We start from the raw sequence: 7,500 nt of genomic DNA on the forward strand, positions 1-7,500 counted from the left end.
ATCTAACATAATATATGTAACCACACCTGCCTAGTACTACGAAATATTCGTAGAATTACAATTGTTGTCTACAGAACTGTATTCCCCTCTTTGACTCAATAAATCTTGTTGGAAAGGAAAGTTTAGTTCTGTAGAACCTATATTCAGGGCTTTGAAGCAATTGTGGATCATGGTGATGGCAAATTATTTTGATAGGGTACCAAGAGAAGAAATGCGGTACTATCTAGGATCAAAGGAGAAATATATCAAAATTGTCCAAGATGTTTACGAAGGAAACAAAACAGTGGTAAGGACAGCTGTTGGATCCAATGATCCATTTAATGTAAGAGTTGGATTACACCAGGGATCTGCTCTCAGCCCACTGCTGTTTGCAATAGTAATGGGTGTTCTATAGAACCCATTCGTCGAGAGGCGCCATAGAACATGATGTATTCGGATGACGTAGTACTTTTGAATGATACAAAAGCTGAGGCGGAAAAGGAACTGGAGAGTTGGAGACGGGTGTTGGAAAGGAGGGGATTAAGGATAAGCAGAGAGAAGATAAAAGTATTTATGCATCGGACAACAGAGAGCAGGGCTACCAATAACTGTATGAGAAGAGGATGTACCAGAGACAAACCAATTCAAGTACTTAGGAACAACTGTACAAGGAGATGGGGGCAATGAGATGGAGGTTAAGAAGATGATACAAACAGGCTGGAATCATTGGAGGAAGGCAACTGGAGTTATGTGTAACAAACGAATTTCTGCAAAGATGAAGGGGAAAATATATACAGCAGTTGTAAGACCAGCAATGTCATATAGACTTGAGACAACAGCTACAGCAAAGAAACAAGATAAAGAAGTTGAGGAGACAGAAATGAGGATGTTGAGAAGGTCACTTGGCTGGACAAGGAAAGATAAAGTGAAATATGAACGAATTCGAAGGTTGACTGAAGTGAAGAATGTATCAATAAATATGAAAGAATATAGATTGAAATAGTTTGGACGTGTAAAGAGACGAGAGAGGGTGTACGTGGGAAGGAATGTATTGGACTGACAATTAGCGGGAAAGAGGAAAAAGGGACCGCCAAACTCTTGATGGTTAGATAATGTAAGGGACGATATGAAAGAACTGGGAATGGAGGAAGATGATGCTCTGAACCGAGATGCATGGAGATGTGGCATTCATTATGGCAACACTGCAAAATGCGGGATAAGCTGAAAGAAGAAGAAGAAGAAGAAGAAGAAGAAGAAGAAGAAGAAGAAGAAGAAGAAGAAGAAGAAGAAGAAGAAGAAGAAGAAGAAGAAGAAGAAGAAGAAGAAGAAGAAGAAGAAGAAGAAGAAGAAGAAGAAGAAGAAGAAGAAGAAGAAGAAGAAGAAGAAGAAGAAGAAGAAGAAGAAGAAGAAGAAGAAGAAGAAGAAGGTGATGACAAATTATTGATCTGAAAAGCCATTTATATTGACTTTTTCATTTTCTGACGATGGTGGTGGTGGTGGTGATGATGATGATGATGATGATGATGATGATGATGATGATGATGATGATGATGTTGTTGTTGATGATGATAATAATAATAATAATAATAAGAGTAATAATAATAATAATATTGTAGTTTATTTATACATTGAGCCCAATCCTCTATACAATAAAGCTCTAGGCTCGTAAGCTACTACTACAAATACAGAACGAACTCGCATTTGCAGTACAACTCTAAATAACTGAAATGAATGATATCTACTAGTTGCAGTACTACTGCAAATAACGAATACGAACGCTATCTACTATTCACATTACTACTGTGAATAGAGGAAATTACGATTCGCAGTACAACAGTGAGTAGAGGAAATCACTATTCGTAGTTCTACTGTAAGTAGAGGAAATCACTATTCGTAGTTCTACTGTGAGTAGAGGAAATCACTATTCGCAGTACAACTGTGAGTAGAAGAAATCACGATTTGCAGTACAACTGTGAGTAGAGGAAATCACTATTCGTAGTTCTACTGTGAATAGAGGAAATCACTATTCGTAGTTCTACTGTGAATAGAGGAAATCACTATTCGTAGTTCTACTGTGAGTAGAGGAAATCACTATTCGTAGTTCTACTGTGAATAGAGGAAATCACGATTCGTAGTTCTACTACGAATAGAGGAATCACGATTCGTAGTTCTACTGTGAATAGAGGAAATCACTATTCGTAGTTCTACTGTGAATAGAGGAAATCACTATTCGTAGTTCTACTACGAATAGAGGAAATCACGATTCGTAGTTCTACTGCGAATAGAGGAAGTCAGGATTCGTAGTTCTACTGCAAATAGAGGTGGCCAAGTTGGAAAAAGGTTTAAAATGGTATTATTTAAAATTAGAATCAGGCAAGAAGTTCAGTAGTGCAGTAGTTAAGTTATCAGAAATGTAACTAGACAACCCGGGCTCGAACGCCAAAAATGTCAATTTTTAATAATGCATTGTCCTTTAATCTTGCTCTCATTATTTGCAGACCATTTCTTTCGCTTTTCTGTGTTGTTTCATGTTTTGTTTGATTTCTTTCCCTTTGAGTGCATCGTCATAATCATTCTTATCCGCATTCGCACTCCGTAGTCTGCTGTTGTTTTTCGATAGAAATCTAGTAACTGTTTTTGTTTTTGTTTTCTTTATTTTTTTTACTTGATTGTTTGCTTTTTCGTTTCTTTGGTTCTTTTTGTTTGTTCTTGATTTTCATTTGTTTTGTTTTGATTTCTTCTGTTTAAAAATAATGGAAGTCTAGTTGCTTTTGATTTTCTTTTCTTTTTTTTTTTTTTTTTGCATTTTTTTTATTTGTTTTGTTTTTGTTGAGAAATGATTGACATTATTATCAGTATTCGCATTCCGATAATTTGGCATTTAATTTTGGTTTATTTTTTCATTTAATTTTTTTTTTTTGGAGGTCAGATGGGTAAGTTGAGTTATGTTCCTATTTGTTTGTAATGATTATATTGGTTTAATGGTTTGTTTTTTGAAAAATCATTATCATATTTGCCAAATTGCTCGAGCGTATAGTTTAGCTAGATTGACTCAATATATATCCTGGTATTTTGGTCATTTTCAAATAATATTAATATATATAATAATATATATTATAATATAATATATAATATTTTAATTTAATAATTATAATAATAATAATAATAATAATAATTTAATAATAATAATATAATAATAATAATAATAATAATAATAATAATAATAATAATAATAATAATAATAATAATATATATAATAATAATAATATTAATAATAATAATATAATAATAATAATAATAATAATAATAATAATAATATAATAATAATATAATAATAATAATAATAATAATAATAATAATAATATAATAAATAAATAAATAATAATAATAATAATAATAATAATAATATAATAATAATAATAATAAATAATAATAATAATAATAATAATAATAATAATAAAATAATAATTAATAATAATAATAATAATAATAATAATAATAATAATAATAATAATAATAATAATAATAATAATATAAATAATAATAATAATAATAATAATAATAATAATAATAATAATAATAATAATAATAATAATAATAATAATAATAATAATAATAATAAAATAATAATAATAATAATAATAAATAAAATAATAATAATAATAATAATAATAATAATAATAGTGTCAATAAAAACAAATACAGTAAAAATGTGTCTTGAGATTCTTTTTAAAGGTAGATAAAAAATCCAAATCTTGGGGCCGAAACAAGCAAACGATCTATCACTAAATTTTGTTCTTGATCATTTTTCCGAAATTTTCGTTTGGTCATTACATGATCTTATAGTGTAATTTTCAAATTTACACATGACCACGTGATCTGTGAGATATGCCGGTGCTATACCAGTCAAACACTTATAAACAAGACACGCTGCTTTGTAATATGTGCGCTTTTCAATGGGCAACCATTGGAGAGAGGCCAACAAAGGGGTTGCATGATCAAATTTTTTTTTGCCAAATACTAATCTTGCTGCACTGTTTTTCAGTAGTTGTAATTGTTTAATAGAAGCCTGAGGCAAGTTGACAAGCAGGGAGTTACAATAATCTAGTTTCGAAAATATGAGGGAAACAACCAATGTTTTACATGTTCCAATTGTAATATACTGACGGATCGAACTGATTTTCTTCAATTGAAAGTATAAAGATTTACAGAGAGCAGAAATGTGAGCAGACATTCTCATTTCTGAATCAAAATAGACACCCACATTTTTCACAGTCTTTGAAACTTTGATCTTTTCACCCCCAATCAACACCTCAAGACCATCATTCATCTTCAACTGCCCTCTATTTCCCACAATCATCACTTCTGTTTTTGACTCATTCATTTTCAACTTGTTTGTATTCATCCACTCTTTCACATCCGTCACACATTCTTCCACACGTTTCACAATATTTTCAAGATTTTTAGTTTTATCACTAGCATAAAGTTGCGTATCATCTGCATAGAGATGACAGCGCAGCCCATGAGCAGTGATGACATTAGATAATGGAGAAGTTTACAAAACAAAAAGAATTGGACCCAAAACAGAGCCTCGAGGAACACCAAAAGACAATGTATGTTGACGACAAACTTTATCTAAAATCATAACCTGTTGCTTTCTGCCATCTAAATAAGATTCAAACCCCTGCAAGACAGTCCCAGACAAGCCAAAAGTTATATTAAGTCGTTTAATGAGAATACTGTGATCAATAGTATCAAACGCCGCCGAAAGGTCTAACAATGTCAGAAGAGAAACAGAACCTTTATCTAAAACATCAAGCAAATCACTCGCAACACAGCACAGAGCAGTTTCTGTGCTGTGGTAAAAACGATAAGCTGACTGAAATTTTTCCCATAGATTGTTTTCATGGAGATGTTGTGAAAGACGGGACGGTAGTTACTAAGGTCATTTACATCGAGATTTAGCTTTTTTATGAGAGGCTTTACAATTGCATGTTTATAGATATCTGGGACTTGTCCTGAGATAAGTGACTGATTTATAATATAAGTTATGCAATGTATCAATTCAGGAAGACATAATTTCAAAATATTAGTTGGTAGTGGATCTAAATCACATGACTTTGAGGAAGATGAACAAATTATTTCAGAAATCTCCTCTTCAGTCGTTTCTTTAAAACAGGATAATCCCTGTGAACCCGAAAAAGGGTGGAAATTTATATCTTCATTTTGCACGAGGTCCAAATTGTTCCGAATTTTCGATATTTTTCCCGAAAATAAATCTGAAAATGCATCCGGCTGCTTTTCTACCGGGATATTAGTGGGTAGATACATGCCCTTTTCTTCCCCTAAAAGTTCCTTTGAAACAGAGAAAAATTCCTTAGTGTCCCTCACTGATGATGATTTCGTGTTATAATAGTTTCTTTTTGCTCTTTTGCAGGTGGTTTTATACTTATGCTTTTTTGCTATATATATCAGCCGGTCAATCTCAAGGCCCGATTTTCTCCACGATGCCTCTGCATTCCTTTTTTCCCTTTTGGCAATTTTTTTCACTCTGGTTAAACCACGGAGACGGTTTCCTGGAATTTATTATTCTAGTTGTCTTTGGCGCATGTCTGTCGATGACGTTGCGCAGTACCTCGTCCGTTTTCTGTGCTGATGGTATATCCATTCTTCCTAGTTCCTCTGACAGATTGTTTTTAAAGGAACTATTCTTTTAGTATCCCTAGACACTATCTTGACTTTCTTTGCTTTCTCTTTGATGCATTTGAGAGTTGCCAGAAACAGATTGTGGTCTGAAATTTCTTTGTTGATATTTTAATTGATTCAACAAGCGAGGGTGTATCAGTGATGAACCAGTCCAAGATGTGCCCCAATCTTTGAGTTGGAGAGGTCAGTAACTGAGTCAGGCCATGTTCATTCAGCATATTTTTTATAATTTTAACGAGACTATTCTTATCAACATCAAACTGAATATTAAAATCGCCGATAATTTTTTTTCGCTTATTTGATGTGTCTTTTGATACAAAATCAGAAAATTCGTCAGTAAAATCATTCTGTCTCAGTTTGTTCTTTTTGCTTGGGGGTGGTCTGTAAATACAAGTGATTAAAAATGAAATTTGAGGGTTGGTCAATGTGGTTTGGACACACTCAAAACTTTTGAACGAAATTGGCCTGTTTTGTATTTTAGACGAAAGAGCGTGTTTGTATATAATGGCGATCCCCCCTCCTGATCGTCCATTTCTTGGGAACGATTCCATCTTGTAGCCGGGAGGTGTCATTTCTTTCATTATAGGTTCATCACCGGGTTGCAAGTAACGCTATCAAGACATGTCTATGTTCACGCCCAAACAACAATTATTTCATTGGATGTCCTAGATATTACCAACAACAACAAATTTTTGGTCAACTTTTAAACATTTATCTTTCAACTCAATAACACAATAATGGAGAAAGTCACCACATAAAAGTATAAAATCTGCAGTGTTGGGCAATCCGCCTTTTGCAGATAAAGACCTTGAACTTGAATGAGAACTACAGTTAAGTTGTAATTTATATCATGCTCAATTATTCATGATTCGTTGACTCCTCTATTTATGTTTTCAAAAATCTATGGTGATCAATAAATTATTAACACAATCATTCCGAAATCTAACAATGCCATACTGCTATGTCTCCACTCACATTCTCCACACTTTAGGATTCGCTCTTTATCATATTCTTAATATGAATAACTACAAAAGCAGTAAGAAAAATTACAAGGAAAGAATTATCGTCCTCTTTGGTGTTGTGGTAGCACATCGGACCGATATTTTGGAGATTCTATCCCAGTACGAGTCACGTTCAATAGTTTGGGATATTATTTCTTTCTAGTATGTTTCGTAATTTTGCCTGACAGTATATTTGTTTAATAACAAATTATTATAAATTATAGATAATAAATAATTAATAAATAAACACATTCCTTTAAATCATCCCCAAGAGGACATTTGTCTTTAGGCTCTATTTCAAAGAAAGACTGGAATAACCCAAGCGTCAGCCGCAATGTAGCGCCAGAATGTGAGCTAGAACAAGGTGACATGCTCAAGGTCACACAACGAGGCAGGTAGCCAAACTTGGTACCTTTTGGGTACGAAGAAAAGATCGAACGGCTGAGCGATGCAAAAAAAATTGTCTTGTTTTTTAAATACAAATATTGTTGTTTTAGATAATATTTTCAATCATTATGCTCTCCTCCATTGATTTTGAAGCTATTGGTATTCATGTATATTTACCATATGGGTAATGTGAACTCCTGTAGCAGAAGACGGAGACGTAAGGCTTGTACACGGCCGCTCGTAAGTATGTATGTATGTATGTATGGATGGATGGATGGATGGATGGATGGATGGATGGATGGATGGATGGATGGATGGATGGATGGATGGATGGATGGATGGATGGATGGATGGATGGATGGATGGATGGGTGGGTGGGTGGGTGGGTGGGTGGGTGGGTGGGTGGGTGGGTGGGTGTGTGTGTGTG

At 33.4% G+C, this 7,500-nt stretch overlaps 1 protein-coding gene and 1 long non-coding RNA gene across 3 annotated transcripts in view; both read left to right on the forward strand.

The window, feature by feature from the left end:
- The window catches only part of LOC144960786 (perlucin-like), a 217,675-nt gene that overhangs the window by 488 nt on the left and 209,687 nt on the right, over positions 1 to 7,500 (forward strand). The gene's annotated exons all lie outside the window — the stretch shown is intronic.
- LOC144960788 (uncharacterized) overlaps positions 1 to 7,500 on the forward strand; it is a 23,850-nt gene that overhangs the window by 308 nt on the left and 16,042 nt on the right. For both annotated transcript variants that reach the window (XR_013642937.1, XR_013642938.1), the window contains exon 2: positions 7,227 to 7,313. This is a non-coding gene — a long non-coding RNA (uncharacterized LOC144960788). The remainder of the gene's footprint in view (positions 1 to 7,226; positions 7,314 to 7,500) is intronic.

The sequence above is a fragment of the Berghia stephanieae genome, chromosome 15, assembly GCF_034508935.2.
Source record: "Berghia stephanieae isolate SIO BIC M18660-M18661 chromosome 15, UCSD_Bste_1.3, whole genome shotgun sequence".
Taxonomy (NCBI): domain Eukaryota; kingdom Metazoa; phylum Mollusca; class Gastropoda; order Nudibranchia; family Aeolidiidae; genus Berghia; species Berghia stephanieae.